Below are 24,443 nucleotides of genomic sequence, written 5' to 3' on the forward strand. Positions count from 1 at the left end.
TGAATCAAAAGATTTTCTTAGTTTTGTTGTTTTTAAATTAACTTCAAAAGATCTCAGCCAGTATCCTGGGTTCCAATTTCTCCATGTTCATTGGAAAAGCTTTAGGTGTCTTACAGTTATATAATGGATTACTTTAATGAATATCACTATCCTTCACTTCACTTTAAAATTATGACTTTGTTAAATCCACATAATTTCACATTTGGTCCATCTTTATTTACCCAATAATGCTGTAGAACTGAAATGGATTTCTTATCATCTGGTTATTATAATGATGTGATGAGGAATGGATTCACAATGGACTGCCTCAAACTTAAGTATTAAAATATATGAGTATGTTTTGCAGACAGTTATATTAGTACAGTTCTGTTTGTGTATAATAGAGAAAAATAAGGGGGGTGGGGAGAGAGTGTAAAGAGCTTAAACCACATAAGCATGTGATTAATGCAGGTTTTTCTGATCATTTTGTTTAATGGAATGTTTGCATTAGAAAACATCTAAACTATAGGAATGGAATATCTATTGGAGAAAAATGTATATACATCTAACTCCATTAATACAAAATAATTTAGTGTTTAATATACAAATCTTAAAAACTTTCCTTCCCAAATATTTTCAAAACTGTGATATAAAGTATCTATTTAGATGTGCTTAAATGAATATTAAGATTTGGGGGTGGGGTGGGGATTTTTTTGGTCATAGTCTGCAGCATGTGAGAATTTTAGTTTCCTGATCAGGGACCTAACCTGTGCCCTCTGTAGTGGAAGTGTGGAGTCTTAACCACTAGACTGTCAGGGAAATCTCAATTCTGAGTTTTAATTTCAATTAGTAATTTTTGTCTTTATTTCCAAAATTATCGTTGTTTATTTTTCTAGTCTTTTACTCATATTTTATACATTAAAATTTTTTTTTGGCTGTAACAATCACACATACTTGTCCTAATCTATAATCTAATTTTCTCCAAGTTATAGATCAAACATTTAAAAACTTTTATTTATCAAATTTTTATCATTTTGGGTGAAAAATTATAATGATAATTCTTAAAGCTTGGTTTTATTTTTATTGACATAGAATTGATTTGCAATATTATATGTTTCAGGTGTACCACATAATTATTCAATATTTTCATATATAAAAATGATCACCAAAACAATGCAGCACCTAATTACCATCTTTCACCAAAGTTATTAAAATATTATTGACTATATTTCCTATGCTGTATATTACATTCCTTTGACTTATTTATTTTATAATTAGAAATTTTTACCTTTTAATCTCCTTGGAACATTTTGGCTCTCCTCCCATGCCCCTTTCATCTGTCAATTCCCAGCTCATAATCTGTTTTTATGAGGCTGCTTCTGTTTTGTTTCCTTTGTTCATTTGCTTTGTTTTTCAGATTTCTCATATAAGTGAAATCATATGACATTTACCTTTCTGTTTGACTTATTTCATGAAGCATAATACCCTCTAGGAGTCCATGTTATTGAAAATGGCAAGATTTCATTCTTCTTTATGGCTGAGTAATAGTCCATTATAGATTTAAATATTTTCTTTATCCTTTTATCTACCAGTGGACTCTTAAGTTGCTTCCATATATTGCTATTTAAACAATGCTTCAATTAATCTAAGGTGCATATATCTTTTCAAATTAGTGTTTTTGTTCTCTTTATGTAGATACTCAGAAGGGGAATTGCTTGATTATATGGTATCTCTATTTTTAAATGATTGTGGAACCCCCATATTGTTTTCCATAATGGCTTCAACAATGTAAGTTCCCACCAACAGTGTACAAGTGCTCTCTTTTCTCTACATTTTTGCCACCATTTGTTATTTGTGTTCTTTTTAATGATAGACATTCTGAACAGGTGTGAGGTGTCATCTCATTGTGATTTTTATTTGAATTTCCCTAATCATTAGTTATGTTGAGCATCTTTCATGTGCCACTTGGCCATTGGTATGTCTTCTGTTCAGATCCTCTGCCAAATCTTTAATTAGATTGTTGGGCTTTTTTTGCTGTTGTTGTTTGTTTGTTTTCTGATATTGAGTTATATGTGTTCTTTATATATTTTGGATATTAACCCATTATCAGACATATAATTTGCAAATAACTTCTTCCATTCAGTAGGTTGCCTTTTTGTTTATTGCTGGATTCCTTTGCTGTGCAAAAGGGTTTGAGTTTGATGTAACCTCATCTGTTTTTTTTAGTTTTTTCCCCCCTTGCTGCTTGGAGTTTTATCTTGTTCATTCATTTGGAGCATATTCCTCTTTTTCCTCATTTTTAAAAATTTTCTGTGTCTGTGCCTAATTTACTATGAATTAGGCAAAACTACTTGAAGGCACAGCCTTATGTAGGATTGTCCTTGATGTAGACTCATGTGCTGGTTGCCTCTGGCAGCCTGACTGAAGCTAGAGAAGTAATGGACCAGGAGTCCCTCAGCTCTGTCCCTGGCCCACAGTGACAGAATGGCTGGAGCTGGTGTGGGCCAGGGACCTGGGGTATGCTGGAATAGCCCTGGCAGACCTATAAGATTGCCTAGACATTTTTTTTTCTGTCCATTCTATCAAGGTAGGGGGCAGGCAAAAAATGGTACTCTCCCGTGCCTCCAACTCTGGAGTGAGTTCCAGCAGTTTCCTGCTCATTTAGCAGACATTTTTAGACTTAATAAGTAGGTTTCCTCACATATAGTGTAGGTGCCTTTTAAATTGCTGTGTTTTTGACTGTACTTATGGCAGGTGAGTCTGTGTGCAAGCCCCTCAGTGATATTTCTCCCTACTGCAGGTCCTGATATGGTCTCTGTCTCTCCTATCCATCTCTCTGGTTCTGCTATCATTTGTTGTACAGAAGCAGTTCAATCAACCCTAAGTTCTCCCTCAGGAGAAACTGTTTATTTAAAAGTTAGATTCCCCATGTTCCCAGGAAGAAGTGAGTTCAGGCTATTCTTATACCACCATCTTGGACCCAGCCCTCCAAAAAAATCCTCTTCTTCATGAGAGAATGTATCATTTATGTCTAGCAGTAAAGCTATGAGCTTGTCATATTAATGCAAAGACAGCGTGACTTGATTTGAGTCCTGTTGCTAACTCTTTGTGTACCTATGGAACTGGCTCTCAAAACCAACTAAATTTGTTTTTACCAGAGTCCCTTTATTTTTGCAGCCCAGAACTTCAATTTTTGTACTTAGCTCAGAGAAACTTAATTTCTCAAGTTCTCCTCCAAGTTTAGATATGGTGATTTTGTTAAGGAGAATGTAGGCACCCAATGTTGGCCTGCCATTTCTAGACTTTCCTTTTCTCTGGTATTGTAGCCTTTCAAACCTTCTGATGTTTTTAAGCAGATTAAAAAAATATATAATTTTTTTCCTCTGTGTTGTCTAGGTTTTCTGGAGGAAGCTTGGTTTGACCAAATGGTCCACAATCACAAAAGACAAAATGTCTTAAAGAGTTATAATTGTTTGATAGCTTCAACATGAATGCATATTATCTTGAAGCCTAAGATTAACCTCCAAATTTCTTTTTAGTCTTTGAAATATATGAGTGCTAGATATAAAAAGTTATCAGCTTATATCTGTTTGAATTACACCTTAACTTTCCATAGAGATGTTCATTTTAGGAGCATATTTCATAGCAGTTCACTGTGTCAGATTATGTTGAGATATAAACATTAAAATACAATTCTCAGTAAAACTGAGCATCATTTTTTTGGAAATGATGGCATTTGATATTACTATACACCATGTGCATATGAAACTGAAATTATGTAAAGTGAAATAGGGATACTAGTCTTGCAAATAAAGCCATAACAGTTTTTTGATGCACAGCAAAATGTCAATTTATGTTATATGAGTAAGGATCAGTTTAAAATACCAAGGAAGAAAGAAAGAAAATACCATGAAAGAAATTCCACTCTTTAGTATAGCTGCCTATTGCCACAGTGAAAATTGAACATTCACTGATACGCAAAAGTCTACATCATTTAAAAAAACAACATCCACACTCAAATGTTATATTTAATAGAACCACAGAACTAACTAGATGTAGAATAGACACAATTGCTCCAGTGTAATGTAAATAGAGCTTAATACAAACCTAAATAACATACCTCCCTTGTAGAATTATTTGAAAGTCTTGCAATTACCCTTAAGGATTCTCATAGTTTAATTCTATTGCAGTATTTTGTTCTCTGGAAGGGGTAAATTTTGCAAATTATTATTGTTGGAAGGATACTTATCTAATCAACAACATTGCTATTCATTTTTATGTAGTAATAGAAATAAAAGTTTCTACCAATTGTCAAGTGCTTGCTTTGTGCCAAAGACGATATACATTGTGCCAGAGACTATACACATACACACGCCCACTATATATAATTGCCTGTGTGTGTTTATATTCAGGTTTCTCTGGGATTAAATCTTTTCAGGTTTACATTGACTTTTTAAGTTATATGTATAATGGTAAGAAACTCATATATTATAACAGAGGAGGAAATGGCAGAGTAGAATCCATACCAAGTTTTGATTGGTGTTCTAGATAGTTCAGTTCAGATCAGTTCAGTCGCTCAGTTGTGCCTGACTCTTTGCAACCCCATGAAGCGCAGCACGCCAGGCCTCCCTGTCCATCAACAACTCCCAGAGTTTACCCAAACTCATGTCCATCGAGTCGGTGATGCCATCCAGCCATCTCATCCTCTGTCATTCCCTTCTCCTCCTGCCCCCAATCCTACCCAGCATTAGGGTCTTTTCCAATGAGTCAACTCTTCGCATCAGGTGGCCAAAGTATTGAAGTTTCAGCTTCAACATCAGTCCTTCCAATGAACACACAGGACTGATCTCCTTTAGGATAGACTGGTTGGATCTCTTTGCAGTTCAAGAGACTCTCAAGAGTCTTCTGCAACACCACAGTTCAAAAGCATCAATTCTGCGGCGCTCAGCTTTCTTCACCGTCCAACTCTCACATCCATACATGACCACTGGAAAAACCATAGCCTTGACTAGACAGACCTTGTTGGCAAAGTAATGTCTCTGTTTTTAAATATGTTATCTAGATTGGTCATAAATTTCCTTCCAAGGAGTAAGTGTCTTTTAATTTCATGGCTACAATCACCATCTACAGTGATTTTGGAGCCCAAAAAAATAAAGTCAGCCACTGTTTCCACTATTTCCTCATCTATTTCCCATGAAGTGATGGGACCAGATGCCATGATCTTAGTTTTCTGAATGTTGAGCTTTAAGCCAACTTTTTCACTCTCCTCTTTCACTTTCATCAAGAGGCTTTTTAGTTTCTCTTCACTTTCTGCCATAAGGGAGGTGTCATCTGCATATCTGAGGTTATTGATATTTCTCCCAACAATCTTGATTCCAGCTTGTGCTTCTTCCAGCCCAGCGTTTCTCATGATATACTCTGCATAATTTAAATAAGCAGGGTGACAATATACAGCCTTGACGTACTCCTTTTCCTATTTGGAACCAGTCTGTTGTTCCATGTCCAGTTCTAACTGTTGCTTCCTGATCTGCATACAGGTTTCTCAAGAGACAGGTCAGGTGGTGTGGTATTCCCATCTCTTTCAGAATTTTCCACAGTTTATTGTGGTATAGTTCAGTGTGTCTCAAACTAACCCACCCACCACCAGGTGGCAGAAGACAACACTTCAGATGGAAATATCTATAAGTCAAGTTAATTATTTCAATTATGTTCATTTCAGTACAATCCAAAAGTAATAGAATTATTCTAGCTTATCTGTGTTACAATCTGTAACCTGTAACAACAGGTTACTACCTGTTGTAACCAATTATGTAGGTATTTTATACTAAGTTGTACTATATTACATGAGTTAATGGGAAAATAAAACCAAAGTATTCTTTTTTTTAATTTTTTTTATTTATTTTTTTATTATTTTTTTTAATAAATTCATTTATTTTAGTTTGGGGCTAATTACTTTACAATATTGTAGTAGTTTTTGCCATACATTGACATGAATCAACCATGGGTTTACATGTGTTCCCCTTCCTGGACCCCCCTCCCACCTCCCTCCCCATCCCATCCCTCTGGGTCATCCCATTGCCCCAGCCCTGAGCATTTGTCTCATGCATCGAACATGGAATGGTGTTCTGTTTCACATATGATAATATACATAAAACCAAAGTATTCTTAATAAATAAATTTTAATAAATATAACTAAAAATTTTGGAAATGTGCCATTGATATAGTCTGTATATGAATGCTAGACTCAATGAACTTTCTGCATAAATCAATAGTGCATTAATATTAAGAGAAGCAATTAACCTCAGAAATTTTCAGAAATAATTTCTATACATGAAATTGATATTAATTGGAATTATATTGGTTTGCAATTTCTTTGCAATTAAATCTTTTAAAATATTTTGTTGGTACAATCTCCCAAGACTGAACCTAGAAGAAATAGAAAATATGAACAGACCAATCACAAGCACTGTAATTGAGACTGTGATTTAAAAACTCCCAGCAAACAAAAGTCCAGGATCTGATGACTTTATGGGTGAATCCCATCAAACATTTTATCTTTCTGAAGCTGTTCCAAAAAATTTCAGAGTAAGAAAAACTCCCAAACTCATTCTATGAGGGCACCATGACCCTGGTTCTCAAACCACACAAAGATACCACACACACAAAAAAATTACAGGCTAATTTCACTGGTGAATGTATACCCAAATCCTCAACGAAGTACTAGGAATTGGAATCTAACAGTACATTAAAAGGATCATATGCCATGATCAAGTGGGATTTATCCCAGGGATGCAAGCATTCTTCAATATATGTAAATAAATCAGTGTGATGCACCACATCAATGAATTTAAGAATAAATAGCTAATGTGGCTTAAAATCATCACAACAAACAACTCCATGAAAAAATGGGCAGAATACCTAATTAGACATTTCTCCAAAGAAAACATACAGATGGCCAAGAGGCACATGAAAAGATGTTCAACATCATTAATTATTAGAGAAATATAAATCAAAACTATAATATGATAGCACCTCTTACCAGTCAAAGAGCTATCATTCAAAAATTCACAGACTATAAATGCCAGAGAGGGTGTGGAGAGCAGGGAACCCTCCTACGCTGTTGGTGAGAATGTAAATTGGTACAGCCACTATGTAGAACAGTATGAAGATTCCTTAAAATCTAAAAACAGAGCTAGCACATGAACCTGGAATCCCACTCAGGCATATATCTGGAGAAAATCATGATCTGAAAGGATACACGCAACACAGTATTCATTGCAGCACTGTTTACAATAGCCAGACATGGAAGCAACCAAAATGTGCATCAACAGAGGAATGGATTATGAAGACATGGCACATATAAACAATGGAATATTCCTAACCCATTAAAAAGAATGAAATAATGCCATTTGCAGCAAGATAGACAGACTGAGAGATTGTCATACTGAGTGAAATAAGTCAGACAGAGAAAGAGAAATATCATATCACTTATAAGTGAAATCCAAAAAGAAACAATACAGATGAATTACTTACAAGACAGAAGCAGATTCACAGACTTAGAAAATGAACTTACAGTTAGCATGAGGGATGGGTGGGGATAGGGATATTTAGGGAGCTTATGATTGACATTCACACACTGCTACATTAAAAATGGATAAACAAAAAAGACCTACAGTATAACACAGGGAACTCTACTTAATATTATATAGCAATCTAAATGGGAAAATAATTTGAAAAAGAATAGATACAAGTATAATTGAATTACTTTCCTGTACATCTGAGATCATTACAATATTGTTAATCAACAATAGTGCAATATAATATAAGATGTCTTAAAAATTTGTAGGAATATCACCATAGTTTATATTTAGTTTTAAATTTGTATAGATTCAGTATCATTGAAATGAAAATCATTTAAGCCAGTTTCAGGGCCAATAAAATTGTTTTCTTTTAAGTTGAATCTATACATTACTTTTGGTTTAGAAACAGTGGCATGGGAATAGTTAAGTTTTGATGAAGTAGGAACAAGAAGTATAAGGCACAATGAGAAATCAGTTAAGTGAGAAAGTATGTTTTTTACACTCTTATCATAAGAGGCCTTAGGATAATTCAGGATCAAATATGAAGGTTGGAAACATAGTATATGAAATTACCACCTTCTTATTTTTTCCTTAAGATCCAGTCTGAGCAACAGACTCCTCCATAGTGTGATAATAAGGCTGAATAAGCCAAAATTCTATTTATCTTTAAAGCTGTTTTATGCAACATTATGTATTACAGAAACTCATGCTGAATTTTTAAATCACTTTCTTATAAAAGTAGTGAGAAAATTGACCTACAAGTATACTTTAACCTGAAAAATATAAATACATATTCATAAAAATAGAAAAAATATACTGTAATCAAATAAAAGTAAATATAGTTGCCTAGGTAATATGTTCATTTTTCTATTCAGCACAAAGTACTATAAATATAAAATATTTAATTCTAAAGAAGTACCAAAGAGGTCACTTTGCAAGTCATTTTGCATTTATGGTACATAGAAATAAAATTTTAGTGTTTGAAATATATCATCATCTTTTTAATTGCCTTCTAAGTGGCAATCCCTTCATCATTTTAAGTAGGCATTCAACTTGAAATAAAAAAGTCACATGTTATTGATCAAGATAATCAAGTAAAACTACTTTTTATTTATTGTGTTTGAGAAATTAACATTAAATTACTAATATTTCTGCCAGTTTAATGAAAAAAGTTTTTCTTTTTTTAACATCATGATGACAAGGATTTTCCTTCATAGGGATCTCTACTTCAAAAGGTCAGATGAACTTTGTCTCAACCTATGAATAAAAAATTCTCTTGTTGAGGTCATGGTGAAATTGACTTGCATGGAAACTGCCTGTTTAACTGGTGTCAGATAGGCTGGCACTTCTGAGGAAGGTGGATCAGAAAGTCTTTTGCTAATTGAATGACTTGAATTTTATTAACCTATCAAAACTAAAAATAAGTATCTGGCTATATATATGTTACTCAAAATATTTATGTAATTGATATTTGATACAATAAACAGTACCTGTTTCCTGAAGTAATATAAATAATGTAAAATTTGTTAACAAGTAAAGAAATAGCATTAGAACAAAACAATATAACTAACCCCATAAAATGAGGGAAGAAAATAGAGTCAATAGTTTTCCATCCTCGATAAGAGAGAGAAGTCAGTAGATATAATCATTATATCAATAAATACAATCATTGTGAGCAAGATAAACCCAGCATTAAAAAGGGACTCAGATTTATTCTAAACACTGAAAAAATAAAATTGAATTCTAAAAATTCTAAATTTATTCTAAATTCTAATTTATTCTAAAAATTGAAAAAGTAAATACAACTTAATAATTATATGTTCTGAGTGTGCATATGGCAAACATCTAAAACAATATGATCATATAAAACACAGTGTTTGTAAGGGTTGCTTTATCTGTATTAAACTTACTTAATTATATTACCCTCTGAGATAGGTGATATATGATCCGTACTTTAAAGAAGAGAAAGTTGATATACCAAAATTCATTTGGCCAAGCCATTTTACTAATTAACAGTGAAGCTAAAATTCAAGTCTATGTATTTTTATCTTTAGAAGTCATGTTTTTTAATGGCTATGCTACAGACAATTTTGAAAAAAATAGCTGAAAATAGAAAATTAAGTAATGAGAAAGATATATGAATAACATCTAACAAAAAGAAACACGTTTAACAATGAGAGTAGTTTAAATATAACAGTTAAAACGGAAAAAGGGAAAATTTTATGTGCCTCAATTATATAAAATAGTGTGTTTTTGTGTAAATTTTCATTCTCATAAACTTCAAAGGATATAGGATAAAATTTTGTAATCCTGATAGTGGATTCCTTTAACATTAATTTCTTAGAAATAATCTTGTCTTACAAATAAAAATGGCTTAAACAATTTGATTAATATGATCAGATATAATAAATATGTATTCATTGTTATGTAATTTCCTGATGCAGTTGAAACTGATCACTAAGAGCCAATTTTTCCATTTCTTTACAAATTATTTATAACTCTTGAAGGTATGCTGAAGAATGGCCTTGGATTCAAAGATACCCATGCCCTAATCCTCAATACCTGTGATTATATTACCCAAAGGGATTTTCTAGATCACACTGAGATTAGTACTTTAAAACAGGGAGATTATCCTGGTTTATCTGGGTAAGTCAATCTAATTATATCAACCCTTAGAAGCAGAGTACATTCTTCACCTGGAGACATAAGAGATTCAGGAGAAGTAGGAATCACGGGGCTTCAAAGCTTGAGAACTCCACCCAGCTTTGCTGGCTTTGAAGATAAAGGGGTAATGTGACAAAGAATTTAGGTGACCTTAGGAAGCTAAGAGGCTTCTGCTGACCATCTGTAAGGAAACAAGAAATTCAGTATTGCAACTACAAGCAACTTCATACAGCCTACAGCTTTAATAAACTTGAATACAGATTCTCCTAGCAAACTTCAAGAAACTCAACCTTGCTGACAACTCCTTCCCAGCTTTGTGCAACTCTAAACAGAGGACTTACACTTCTGACTTAGAGGATTTTGAGAAAATAAATGTGTTCTGTTTTTCAGCCAGTTGCATTTGTGGCTCTGTATTAAGTTAGCATTGGAAAACTAAAACAATTATTTAATATTTTTAAAAATAAAAGAAAATGGTATGTTTAAATGAAGGCAAAGTAAAATACTTCATACATTAAATTCTCATCCAAGCTAAATGCTGGGAAAGATTGAAGGCAGGAGAGAAGCAGAGGACAGAGGACGAGATGGTCGGATGGCATCAGTGACTCAATGGACATGAGTTTAAGCAAACTCCAGGAGATGGTGAAGGACAGGGAAGCCTGCTGTGATGCAGTCCATGGGGTCAAAAAGAATCAGACATCACTGAGCAACTGAACAATAACAAATAATTCATATATTAAAAATTCATCCTTTATACAGTTTGTGAGTTTTAGTGTATTCACAAAGTTATGAAACTATCACTGCTATCTGATTCCAGAATATTTTCACCACCTCCAAAGAAACCACCTCTTCATCTTGGTCCTCTCAGCCCCTGGCAACCACTAATAAACTTTCTGTCTCTATGGATATTACTGCTGGGCACAGTTCATACAAATATGTAGCCATCGTTTCTGAGTTCTTTCACTTAGCATCATGCTTCCAAGTCTCATCTATGTTGTGGAATGCATCAGATAGAAAACTAGATGGGTCATACACTAATTTCACAGCTTAAGGTGTTCAACTCTTTTGTTCCTATGTAGATCTTCTGCCTAGTCTATTTATTATTAAGTGTAGGATATTAAAGTCTCCAATCATTACTGTGAAATTATCTATTTCTCCTATCAAATTGTACTTCTTGTTAGGTATGTATATTCTTATAATATGTCTGTTTTGTCTTTAGTAAAAATTTTGTCTGAAACTATGTCTTGTCTAATGTTACTTTAGTCATTCCAGTCTTCTTTCATTACTATTTTCATGGTATAATTTTATATCCTTCCTATACTTTTTTGGTACAATTTTTCTATTTTCAGCCTTTGTTTATATTTAAATTCAAGCTCAAATCAAACATTTGTCTGTTGTACCTAGTGTATAATTAGCCAAATTTTAAATTTAAATTCATCCTGCAACATTTGTCATCTAATTGGAGTGTTCAGTATGTTGACATTTAATGTAATCACTAATGAGGTAGGATTTTTATGGGCCATTTTGCTTTTTTCTGACATATATTTTCATTCTTTTCTTCCTTCATTACTGTCACCTTTTATGATCAGTAGTATGATTTGTACACAACTTGGCATCTGAACAACAATAACATGAAAGTGAAAGTGGCTCAGCTGTGTCCGACTTTTTGCGACCCCATGGACTCTACAGTCCATGGAATTCTCCAGGTCAGAATACTGGAGTAGGTAGCCTTTCCCTTCTCCAGGGAAACTCCCCAACCCAGGGATACCAACCCAGATCTCCCTCATTGCAGGTGGATTCTTTACCAGCTGAGCCACATGGGAAGCCTAAGAATACTGAAGTGGGTAGCCTATCCCTTCTCCAGGGATCTTCCTGACCCAGGAATTGAACCAGGGTCTCCTGAATTGCAGGCGGATTCTTTATCAACTGAGCTATCATAGAAGCCCATATGTTTATATATTTTAAAATAATAAAAATTTTTTAGAAAAATTCAGTGACTTTCTTGGGGATTACAATTAACATATTTTAAAAAATCTGTTGTATAGTTGATTTACTATGTTGTGTTAATTTCTGCCATACAGCAAAGTGATTCTGTTATATATATATATATATATATATATACATATATATATGTATTCTTCATAGTCCTTTCCATTATGGTTTATTACAGGATATTGAATATAGTTCCCTGTTCTGTACAGTAAGACTTTCTTGTTTATCCATTCTATAAATAAGAGTTTGTATCTGCTAATCTTAAACTCTCAAACCATCCCTCCCACCCTTGCATCCTCCTTGGGCAATTACCATATTAATTTATAAGGATTTAGTTCAGGTTGATGTCAGCTTATTATATTTTATAAAAAACTTTGCTACTATATAGCTCATTGTATCCCAGTGTTTTGTACAAATTGTAACTTTTAACTTGCATGCACATCAACACGGATGTATAATTACTACTTCATGTCGTTGTCTTTTAAGTAATATAGGAGAAAGAAGTGTTTCAAACAAAATCCCTGTGTACTGGCTTTATATATACTTACATAGTTATCTTTACCAGTACTCTTTATGCTTTCATGTGGATTTGATTTACATCTATTTTCTTTTCATTTTAGCCTGAATAACTCCCTTTATTATTTCTCAAAAGACAGATCTGCTAATGAAGAATTCTCTTGTTTTGCTTATCTGAGGATAATTTCTTCTTTGCTTTTGAATAATTATTTTGCTAGATATAGAATTATTGTTTTTTCAGCACTTAGAATATGCATTCTCTATTCTTCTAGACTCTGGTTTCTAATTAGAAGCAGTTATTAATCATGTTGAGAATCCCTCAGCCATTATTTCTTCATATATTCTTTCTGTCAGTTTTCCTTACTCTCGAGACGTTCAACATGTATGTGTTGTCTCTGATAGCCTTCCACAGACCTCTGACACTCTGCTGACTTTTCTTTTTCTTGTTTCTTTTTGTCCCTCATACTGAGCAATCTCAATTGGTCCATCCTTAAGTTTGATAATTCTTTCTTCCACTAGCTCAAATTGCTGTTAAATCCTTTTTTTTTTAACAATTGCAATGACTGTGTTTTCAACTCCAGAATTTATATTTTGTTCCTTTTTATAATTTCTAAATATTTAATGATATTCTCTATTTGGAGAGATATCATTCTCCTAATTTCCTTCAGTTCTTTGACATGGTTTCTTTTAGCTCTCTGAACATATTTAAAAGATCTTAATTAATTATCTCTCTAGTGAGTTAAATGTTTGACTTTATTTACAAATCATTCTGGCTGACTGCTTGTATTTTTTCCCTATGCATGGATCATCATTTCTTATTTCTTTGCATGTTTTATAATATTTCATTGAAAATTGCACATTTTAAATAGTATCATGTGATAATCCTGGAATTCAGAATCTGCTGCTTCTAGTGTTCATTGTTATTTATTTCTGTTATTAATAAAGTATATTTAGTGATTTTTCTGATCTAATTCTATATTTTGTTGTACATGGCAACTGAAGTCTCTGCTCAGTTGACTTAGTGGTAATTTATTTAATGTAAATTCAAAATGCTTTCAAATCTGCATTACCTTATGATTGCAGATATCTCCTTAAATCCTTGGAATCAATGTCTCCTTACCTTTGAGAACAGCTTCATGGGCATGCTGTGACACATCTTCAAAGCCTAGGCATCTTACAGTGTTGACTTAGTCTTTGCTTCCTGCTTAGACTGAGTCTTATTGTCATCCAGAATTGGAAGTTTAGTTTTGTTGTTGTTGTTGTTGTTGTTTTTTTGGTCTTTCCTGGACAAGCCCACAGTTCTGTGCACCAGCTACAGCCTCATATATGGGCAATCCAGAATTTTTTCAAAGATTTTCAAAACAGGAATAATGCAGAGATTTTCAAAGCCTCCTATGGAGAGAACATTCCTAAGGTTTAAATTGAACTTTTTGATCAGTTTGTTGCTTGACCCAACTGTTACTATTGTCTCAGGCATCTGTTATGTCAAATAATTGCTGTTGGTAGCTTTAACAATGACAAGGGAAAATGTCTAGACTGGACAAGCTTTAACTCTGGTCAAATAAAGAGAAGACTTGCCAGTCTTTATTTTCAAGGGACTTTCAAACAGATTAAATAATGCCAGTTATCTGGGAACCAGGATTTCAAAGACTCCCTTCCCCTGGTGTAGATGGTGACTGCAGCCATGAAGTTAAAAGACCCATGTTCGTTGGAAGAAAAGCTATGACTGACCTAGACAGCATATTAAAAAGCAGAGACATTGCTTTGCCAACAAAGGTCTGTCTAATCAAAGCTATGGTTTTTCCAGTAATCATATATGGATGTGAAAGTTGGACTATAAAGAAAGCTGAGCACTGAAGAGTTGATGTTTTTGAACTGTGGTGTTGGAGAAGACTCTTGAGAGTCCCTTGGACTGCAAGGAGATTCAACCAGTCCATCCTAAAGGAGATCAGTCCTGAATATTCATTTGAAGGACTGGTGCTGAAGCTGAAACTCCAAAACTTTGGCCACCTGATGCAAAGAACTGACTCATTTGAAAAGACCCCGATGCTGGGAAAGATTGAAGGCAGGAGGAGAAGGGGACGACAGAGGATGAGGTGGTTGGATGGCATCACCAACTCGATGGACGTGCATTTGAGTAAGCTCTGGGAGTTGGTGATGGACAAGGAAGCCTGGCTTGCTGCAGTCAGTGGGGTCACAGACTCAGACACGACTGAGCAACTGAACTGAACTGAACTGAACTTCCTCTGGTGGCTCGGTGGTAAAGAATCCACCTGCCAATGTAGGAGACATGAGTTTGATCCCTGAGTTGGGAAGATCCCCTGGAGAAGTAAATGGCAACCCACTCCAATATTCTTGCCTGAACATCCTCATGGACAGAGGAGCCTGGTGGGCTAAAGTCTATGTGTTCCCAAAAAAATCAGAAATGACTGAGCAACTGAACAACTGCCCCTCCAGTATATACTAGGTTTCTGGATTTCACTGTAATTATGGCCCTTGGTTTTCAATGCTGCTGTGGAGCTGAGTAGGAGGAGATAGGAATTAGGTAAGGTAAAACACCACACAACTCACTATTTACATATTATGTGATTCAGCTTTTATCAAATAAATCTCCCTGGATTGATGCAAGTTTTGGTTAACTTCCAGAATTCTGAAAAAGTTGTTAGACAATCTTTTCTTGGGTTTTTATTGGTTTTATCAGGGACAGGATTTTCAGATGCTCAGGGTATATTTTAGATATCTATATCCTTAAAGAAACTATTTAGTAAAGAGAAAATAAATTATAAAAACTTTCCTTCAAATATTAAAATGAGTGTAGTGAACTAAATTTAAAGAAAGAAGAAGAAACAGATTAAGGTAAAAATACAATTAAATAAACAGAGCATAAAACTACACTCTCATTTAAATCTTACAATAGTAGATTTTTTTTTTTAATGTAAATGCAGAATGCTGTCAAATCTCCATTACCTGTTAGGGTGGCAAGCTGAGTACTAGCTTTTCCCCGATGAAAGTGTTTTAAAATATCCACTTTTTGTCGGCACCACTTTCACACACATAACACTCACCCTATATGGTATATGGTTAGAGAGAAAGTACAGATTCTTTCCAAACCAACTTCAAAGAAAAGAAAGAAAGTAGAAAGTGAAATCGCTCAGTCGTGTCCGACTCTTTGCAACCCCATGGACTGTAGCCTACCAGGCTTCTCCGTCCATGGGATTTTCCAGGCAAGAGTACCAGAGTGGGTTGCCATTTCCTTCTCCAGGGGATCTTCCTGACCCAGGGATCGAACCCAGACCTCCCACATTGCAGGAAGACACTTTACTCTCTGAGCCACCAGGGAAGCCCCACTTCAAAGAAAGACTAATACCAATTAGTTTCTGACCTTTGCATAAAAATTTGTGCTTTTTTTTTTTTTCTATCCTGTCATTATCCAAAAACTTACAGCAAGTGACAAGATAATGATGAAACTGATTAAAGTCTAGGTAAATTGTCCCTCAGGATAATAGCCAATTGCATTCAATTTTGAGATTAAATTCTTAACAAATTTAATGCCAGCAATATTTAGAGTACATTTATTAACTTACATTGAAGTATAGCCTGTAGCTTCCAAATTTTAAATGTCAAGTACTTTTTGTGTCTCTCAGTGACTCAAAAAAAAAATCAACACAGAGGAGTTATCATTTAATAATTTCATAGTTCTTTTGTGAACTCTGTTTTAATTAAAAACTCTCCTGTGCTTCATAAAATTCTATAATATTGACCAAAAACAAGAGCACTGTCAGATACTTCTCCTGCAAAGGTGGGTTTAGTTGAAATCAGCCGAGAATTGCAATTCAAGTTCTGCAACATGGTGAGCCACATACAAGTTCCCAACAAAATAGAAGAAATTTTATATAAAAATAAAGGAAGTCAAGAGAGCCATAGTAACAGAAGAGTCCACGGCTTTTCATTGGATGATTCCTTACCAGGAAGGAAGAGGAGACTCTTTTCTTTCTGTTGGATTCTACTATTGCTGCAGAGTGAGGAGCTCCTACTTTCAGTCTGACCAATTCTATATAATTGATGTTTCTGTTTATTTTACATTTCCCCCCTTTGATCAAGGTCTTTATCTGAAAACATCACTGATAGGGGCTCTGTGACAACTTAGAGGTGTGGGATAGGGAAGGAGATGGGAAGGGACATATGTATACCTATGGCTGATTCATCTTGATGTTTGGCAGAAACCAACATAATTCTATTAAGCAATTATCCTTCAACTAAAAAATAATTATAAAAGAGTCTGGTTTTCTACTTTCAGAGGATTTTTATTCCTCAGTGCCAGGAAGAATGTCTCCTGAGTGTAATGTCTCATGCTGGAAGGAAAGTTCACAGATTGGAAACTTATTAAGATCACATTAAAGTAATAGGGAGTAGTAGGAGAGAGAATGTTTAAGCACTTTTTATCTGAAACCCATATGTTATCTGTACCACTGGCATTGGAGGTCATTTGAATTTTGATGTCGTCATCAAATTTGGCAATAAATTTCTAACAGGTTTGGTCTGGATATCTTGGGAAAGCTGTTTCAAAAGATTCCTGGAATAAAAGATTTCACAACATTCCAAAATCATGCACTATTCTGAAAGCATATCTAATATCAGTGTAAATATTGACAGTTTTGCTCTTGGCTAAAGTGCAAACTTATATAAGAGCGCATAATTCATCCTGTTGAAACGAAATAGTTATAGGCAAAGATGCTGCCTCAACCAAAGGAAATTGTAATAGAACACCCAATACAATATTTACTACCATCACCTTTTAAATACAAATCATTCATAAACTATGAGAAGTCAGCATTGCTGTTGCTATTCAATTGCTGTCATGTCCAACCCAGTGACCCCATGAACTGTGGCATGCCAGGCTTCCCTGTCCTTCACTATCTCCTGGAGTTTGCTCAGATTCATGTCCATTGAGTCAGTGATGCTATCTAATCATATTATCCTCTGCCACCACTTCTACTTTTGCCTTCAATCTTTCCTAGCATCAGGGTCTTTTCTAATGTGTTGTCTCTTTGCATCAGGTGACCAAAGTATTGATTGGACTTAAGCTTTAGCATCAGTCCTTACAATAAATATTCTGGGTTGATTTCCTTTAAGATTGAGTAGTTTGATCACCAAGAAATTCTCAAAAGTCTTCTCTAGCACCCAAACTGCAAACCATCAGTTCTTCTGCACTCAGCCTTCTTTAGGGTCCAACTCTCACATCCATACATGACTACTGGAAAAACCATAGTTTTGACTATATGGACTTTGCTGGAAAAGGTCTCTGCTTTTTAATGTGCTGTCTAGGTTTGACATAGCTTTTCTTCCAAGGAGCAAGCGTTTTTAATTTCATTGCCATGAAATGGTGTAGCATTCACCATCTGTAGTGATTTTAGAGCCCCAGAAAAGAAAATCTGTCATGGTTTCTACTTTTCCCCATCTATCTGCCATGAAGTGATGGGACCAGATGCCATCTTTGTTCTTTGAATGTTGAGTTTTAAGCCAGCTTCCCCCCACCACCCCCACCCCGCCCCTGCTCCAGAATTCTCTCTCTTTTTTTTTTCTATAATCCAATCAATGTTGGCAATTTGATCTCTTTTTCCTCTGCTTTTTCTAAATCCAGCTTGTACATTTGGAAGTTCTCAGTTCACATACTACTGAAGTGTATCTGGAAGGATTTTGAGCTTTACTTTGCTAGCATGTGAAATGAGTACAATTGCATTGTAGTTTGAACATTCTTTGGCATTGCCTTTCTTTGGCATTGGAATGAAAACTGACCTTTTCCAGCCCTGTGCCCACTGCTGAATTTTCCAAATTTGCTGATGTAAGTCAATGGAATTTCCTGTAGAGTATAAAGCAGCATCAGGAAGTAATCAGTCAGTATTAAGAAGTTGTAAGGGGCTTTGTCCATGACAGAGAGGAGAACAATTGTTGGGTTAAGGTTACTGCAACATAAAAAGTTATGTGAGAAGCAAGCAGTAACAAAAGGGCTACACAGGTGGTGAGAAAGCTGAAAAGAAATGTTGAGTGTGATGAAACTTCAGTAAATCTTCCATTGTATGAGGTACACACATGATTAAAGGAGATCTCACAATAATTTTCTTAATAGCCTTAACCAAAATAAGTGTCCATAATAACTCTAAGCAAGGAGTGTATATTCCTGTGTCACAGGGTCTAGTTCCTAGCTATAACACCCTATGGGTCCACAGTGGCCCCAGGTTATTTGGGGAACTACTTCAAGGGCATTTAATTCCTTTTCACATACAAAAAGGAAGAAGGGAATCCATAATTGGGATGTCCAAAGGAGTTGAGTACGTCAAGCTTTCCTTTCAGACCTTGAAGGTTATGTCATCCAGATCTTTGTAAAATTGGACTGGAGTTGCTATTGTTTAGTTTAAGATATAGAGATCTGACGATAAGAGAGAAATGTTAAATCCAATTTTGGCAGTAGTAAACCAGCCTGAGAGTACTTGACAGTGGCATTTATGTGTGCATTCTGAATCTAGGTGTAGCTCTTATCCTGATATTAGATGTTCTAAGGGTTAAACCTGAGTTTGGACAAGCTGCAGTTTTTCTCTGATGACTTTGTGTCCCTTTAAGGCTAATGTCTCTTTACAATGTTTTCTCATGAAGAGGTTTGAGAAGGAGAATAAAGCAGATGATCCACATATTGCAACAACATAGGGCCTCTGGGAAAGTTTATATCATCCATATCAGCCTTCAAGATTTGTTAGAAATAAGGACTTGCAGCAAAACCCTGAAGCATTGCTATCTAAGTGAAGACAAAAGGCACTGGCTAGCTTCATCAACTGGATTACTAAAGAATGCAACGCATAAATCAATTACACTTGGAGAATTTACTTTAGTGGGAATAGATGTTAGTAACATCTCTTATAACATAGATGTTAGTAACTAATGTAGGATTAGTAACAACAGAATGTCAAGAGAGATATTGTTATTTATTGCTTGGAGATCCTGGACAAACCTCCTCCTTTGACTCTTTGGTTTTCTCCTGGCTAAAGGATAGTATTATAGGGGTTAGTGTAAGGGAAAATGAAGCCTTGAGCCTTGTAATATTTTATTAAGAGATTTATACTTTGAAGGATATTTAAAATGTAATACTTAGAAGATATCAGTTCATTCAAGGGTGGGGTCTTAGTAGGCCTATTTGAATCTTGAAGGGAATTGCACTGTGAATTTTTCCAATATCTGTTGGAGATTTTGCCCATGAGAAAGGTGATATCTGACTCAATATGGCAAAGAATTAGTGTTTTCAGAATCAGCTTTAGTACTATCATTGATGGAACAAATAAAGGGCATCAAAAGTCATTTAATTCACCTGGTTGGTGACTTGGATGACTACCATCAAATTCTAGAACTTTTTTCTTTATTTGGGAGTAAGTATTTCTATCATAACACTGCTATAAGAAGTCTCAGCAAATTAAGTGGCTAGGGGCAGAGGAAGTAAGGAGCAAAGAGTGTGTATCTCTCAAAGGGCCTAAATAAAAGGGCATTGTTTCTGAGAAATCTCTTTAGTTTATTAGAAATCCTCACTACTTTGCTGTTTCAGTACTTTGAGGCAGGGGCTGTTTTATAATGATGGGGTGAGCACCAAGACTTTCTTGTTCTTTGCTTGTTTGTCTTAGTGAAATTAAAATCTTATTTTACAGAAAGAGAATCTTAGACTCCTCAAAATATCAATTGAAATAAGCACTTCACTCAGTTCTGGAAATTTTTGAGCTATTGTAATCCAGTTGAAAAGGAAATTAAGTTTGGGGATTTCAAAAGTTCCTCATGATGGCCATTGATAGTCTAAATTGCTTTTGGTCAGATTGGTTAGTTACAAATGCCTATGAGGAAGAATGGTGGTTTTTAAATATAAAATCAATCAGACACTCTATAGAGGGACACGCTAAATATATTTAGAATATTGGAATCTCATTTCTAAGAGGTTTTTCTCTAGAGGAAAGCACCATTTTCTAACAGATGAAACAATTTTCAGCACAAACAGCTCAGTTCAAACAGGTTGCAAACCTGAGCACCAGAAAGTTAAAAAACAAAACAAAAAACAGCTTGGTCCTAGAGGAGAAATGTTGAAGGCATTTTCAGCCATTTTCCAGAGAACGCACCCTTCAAAGGATTAGGTCAAAGTCTGAAACAACACAGTTTAATTTAAAGCTGTCCTTTCCAGAGTTATTGGACCAAAGGCATTTCCAGGCAGCTTCAGTTGAAACAGTTTGACCTTAAGATTGGACCAAATCACCAAATGAGAACTTATATACAAAGTAAAGCCTTAACCAGAAAGATAAAAGTTTTAAACAGATCCCAAAGAAAGCCTGAATGCGTTCTCAGTCTTCCAACTTTTTGTGACCCCAGGGACTCTAGACGGCCAGGCTCTTCTGTCCATGGGATTCTCCAGGCAAGAATACTGGATTGGGTAGCCATTCCCTTCTCCAGGGGATCTCCTAAATCCAGGGATCGAACATGGGTCTTCCACATTGCAGGCAGATTCTTTGTCATCTGAACCACCAGGGAAATAAAGCCTGGAGAGATTCAAATGCAAAAAGGTATGAGCTCAGATCTAGGAGGAAGAAAAACTTTTAAACCCCAAGATTGACAAAATATTAGTGAATGGCAGTGGGGTCTATTATGAGGATCAGACTCTTACTCATCAGCTCTGGAGACTTAACAAGCATTCTCTGGTCTTTGTACAGGCTTGGGGTCTACAAACATGACAAGCCATGTACAAGTTCCCACATGCCAAGTGAAGCACACATTTGTAGAGGGGAAATAAAGTTGGGAGGGCTATAGTAAATAGAGAGTCCATGGCTTTTCACTGAATGAGTTCAACCAGCAAAGAAGGGGAGTCTTCTTCCTGTTGGGCTGTTTTTGTCTCAATGTGTGAGGGTTTGCCCTTCTGGTCTCCCAACTCAGTTTGCTTGAGCTTTCTGTTTACAAATTGTACAAAGTGGTATTTAATAAGGTGTTTTCATGATGGTTAAAATAAGGGACAAATATTTAAATGTCTTCAATTTCATTTCGTTTTCAAGTCCTTGTACTTCTGTACTCTCTATTTCTGAGCATACTAACAAAGAGATTTGTTTATTTATGCTTCACATTGTTCCAGCATTAATAAGTAGGATGTTGTAAAAGTGTACTTTGTGCAAGTCAATTTCACTTAATGAAATGTCATATGAAGTGTAGTCTACCTATTCTGATTGGCAGACCTACTTTAAATACTTAATCTAGATTTTATTAGATATAAATTATATTTGACTTCTTTGATATACAGGCTTTTCATCTGTATAATGTCAATGATTCTACCTCTCTTCCTGTTACTATGGGAATGGAAAAGTTACCACCTCTCTATGAGAGAGTCTTCTCTACTCCCTCATACTTGTCAAAAATTTTTATTATAATTATCATTTTTTTTCCCAACTCTCCAAACGAAGCTGCTTATTTGTATTTTATTTCATGTTTTCCATCAGCCATTTTTGCTAGTGTAGCCTAACATAAATGAATACTCATAGTCAAGAAGAGTCTGAAGTGCAGTACTTGGGTGTTCTCTTAAAAATGACAGAATGATATCTGTTTGTTTCCAAGGCAAATTATTCAATATCACAATAATCCAAGTTTATGTCCCAACCACTATAACTGAAGAAGCTGAAGTTGAATGGTTCTATGAAGCCCACCTATAAGAACTTCTGGAACTAACACCAAAAAAAAAAAAAGATGTCCTTTTCATCATAGGGAAATGAAATGCAAAAGTAGGAAGTCAAGAGATACCTCAAGTAACAGGCAAGCTTGGCCTTGAAGTACAAAGTGAGGCAGGGCAAATGCTAACAGAATTTTGCCAAGAGTACTCACTGGTCCTAGCAAACATCCTCTTCCAACAACACAAGAGACAACTCTACAAACTGACATCACTGGGTGGCCAATAATGGAAATCAGATTGATTATATACTCTGCAGTCAAAGATGGAAAAGCTCTATACAGTCAGTAGAAACAAGACCAGGAGCTGACTGTGGGCCAGATAATGAACTCCTAATTGCAAAACTCAGACTTAACCTGAAGAAAGTAGGGAAAACCACTAGACCATTCAGATATGACCTGAATCAAATCCCTTATGATTATTCCGTGAAAGTGACAAATAGATTCAAGGGATAATACCTGATAGACAGAGTGCCTGAACAAATATGGACAAACGTTCACAACATTATACATGAGGCCATGATCAAATCCATCCCAAGAAAAACAAATGCACAAAAGGCAAAATGGTTGTCTGAGAAAGCCTTACAAATAGCTGAGAAAAGAAGAGAAGCAAAAGGCAAGAGACAAAAGGGAAGTTATATCCATCTGAATGTAGAGTTCCGAAGAATAGCATGGAGATAAAAGAAAGCCTTTCTCAGTGACCAATGCAAAGAAATAGAGGAAAATAATAGAATGGGAAAGACTAGAGAACTCTTCAAGAAAATTAGATAACAAGGGAACATTTCATACAAAGAGGCATAATAAAGGACAGAAAAGATATGGACCTAACAGAAGCAGAAGATATTAAGAAGAAGTGCAAGAATACACAGAAGAGCTATTCAAAAAAGATCGTAATGACCCAGATAACCACGATGGTGTGATCACTCAACAAGAGCCAGATATCTTGGAGTGCTAAGTCAAGTGGGTCTCACTACAAACAAAGCTAGTGGAGGTGATGGAATTCCAGTTGAGCTATTTCAGTCCTAAAACATGATGCTGTAAAAGTTCATTCAGTTCAGTTCAGTCACCCAGTCGTGTCTGACTCTTTGCAACCCCATGAATCGCAGCATGCCAGACCTCCCTGTCCATCACGAACTCCCGGAATCTACACAAACCCATGTCCATTGAGTCGGTGATGCCATCGAGCCATCTCATCCTCTGTCGTCCCCTTCTTCTCCACCCCAAATCCTTCCCAGCATTAGGGTCTTTTCCAATGAGTCAACTCTTTGCATGAGGTGGCCAAAATATTGGAGTTTCAGCTTCAACATCAGTCCTTTCAATGAACACCCAGGACTGATCTCCTTTAGGGTGGACTGGTTGGATCTCCTTGCAGTCCAAGGGACTCTCAAGAGTCTTCTCCAACACCACAGTTCAAAAGCATCAATTCTGCGGCACTCAGCTTTCTTCATCATCCAACTCTCATATCCATACATGACAACTGGAAAAACCAAAGCCTTGACTAGACGGACCTTTGTTGGCCAAGTAATGTCTCTGCTTTTAAATATGCTATCTAGGTTGGTCATAACTTTCCTTCCAAGGAGTAGGTGTCTTTTAATTTCATGGCTGCAATCACCATCTGCAGTGATTTTGGAGCCCCCCAAAATAAAGTCTTACATTGTTTCCACTGTTTCCCCATCTATTTGCCATGAAGTGATGGGACCAGATGCCATGATCTTAGTTTTCTGAATGTTGAGCTTTAAGCCAACTTTTTTACTCTCCTCTTTCACTTTCATCAAGAGGCTCTTTAGTTCTCCTTCACTTTCTGCCATAAGGGTGGTGTTATCTGCATATCTGAGGTTATAGATATTTCTCTCAGTAATCTTGATTCCAGCTTGTGTTTCTTCCAGCCCAGCGTTTCTCATGAGGTACTCTGCATAAAAGTTAAATAAGCAGGGTGACAATATACAGCCTTGACGTACTCCTTTTCCTATTTGGAACCAGTCTGTT

The 24,443-nt window shown here is 35.5% G+C and overlaps 1 long non-coding RNA gene across 1 annotated transcript; it reads right to left on the bottom strand.

The window, feature by feature from the left end:
* Nucleotides 1-1,925: 1,925 nt before the first annotated feature.
* Nucleotides 1,926-23,207, bottom strand: LOC145518621 (uncharacterized). The gene is made up of 2 exons (XR_014063041.1): nt 14,843-23,207; nt 1,926-4,622 (listed from the first exon to the last, which is right to left on the bottom strand). It is a non-coding gene; the product is annotated as an uncharacterized LOC145518621 (long non-coding RNA).
* Between the last annotated feature and the right edge of the window lie 1,236 nt (nt 23,208-24,443).

The sequence above is a fragment of the Giraffa tippelskirchi genome, chromosome 8, assembly GCF_054371585.1.
Source record: "Giraffa tippelskirchi isolate mGirTip1 chromosome 8, T2T-mGirTip1v1.2.pri, whole genome shotgun sequence".
Classification (NCBI taxonomy): domain Eukaryota; kingdom Metazoa; phylum Chordata; class Mammalia; order Artiodactyla; family Giraffidae; genus Giraffa; species Giraffa tippelskirchi.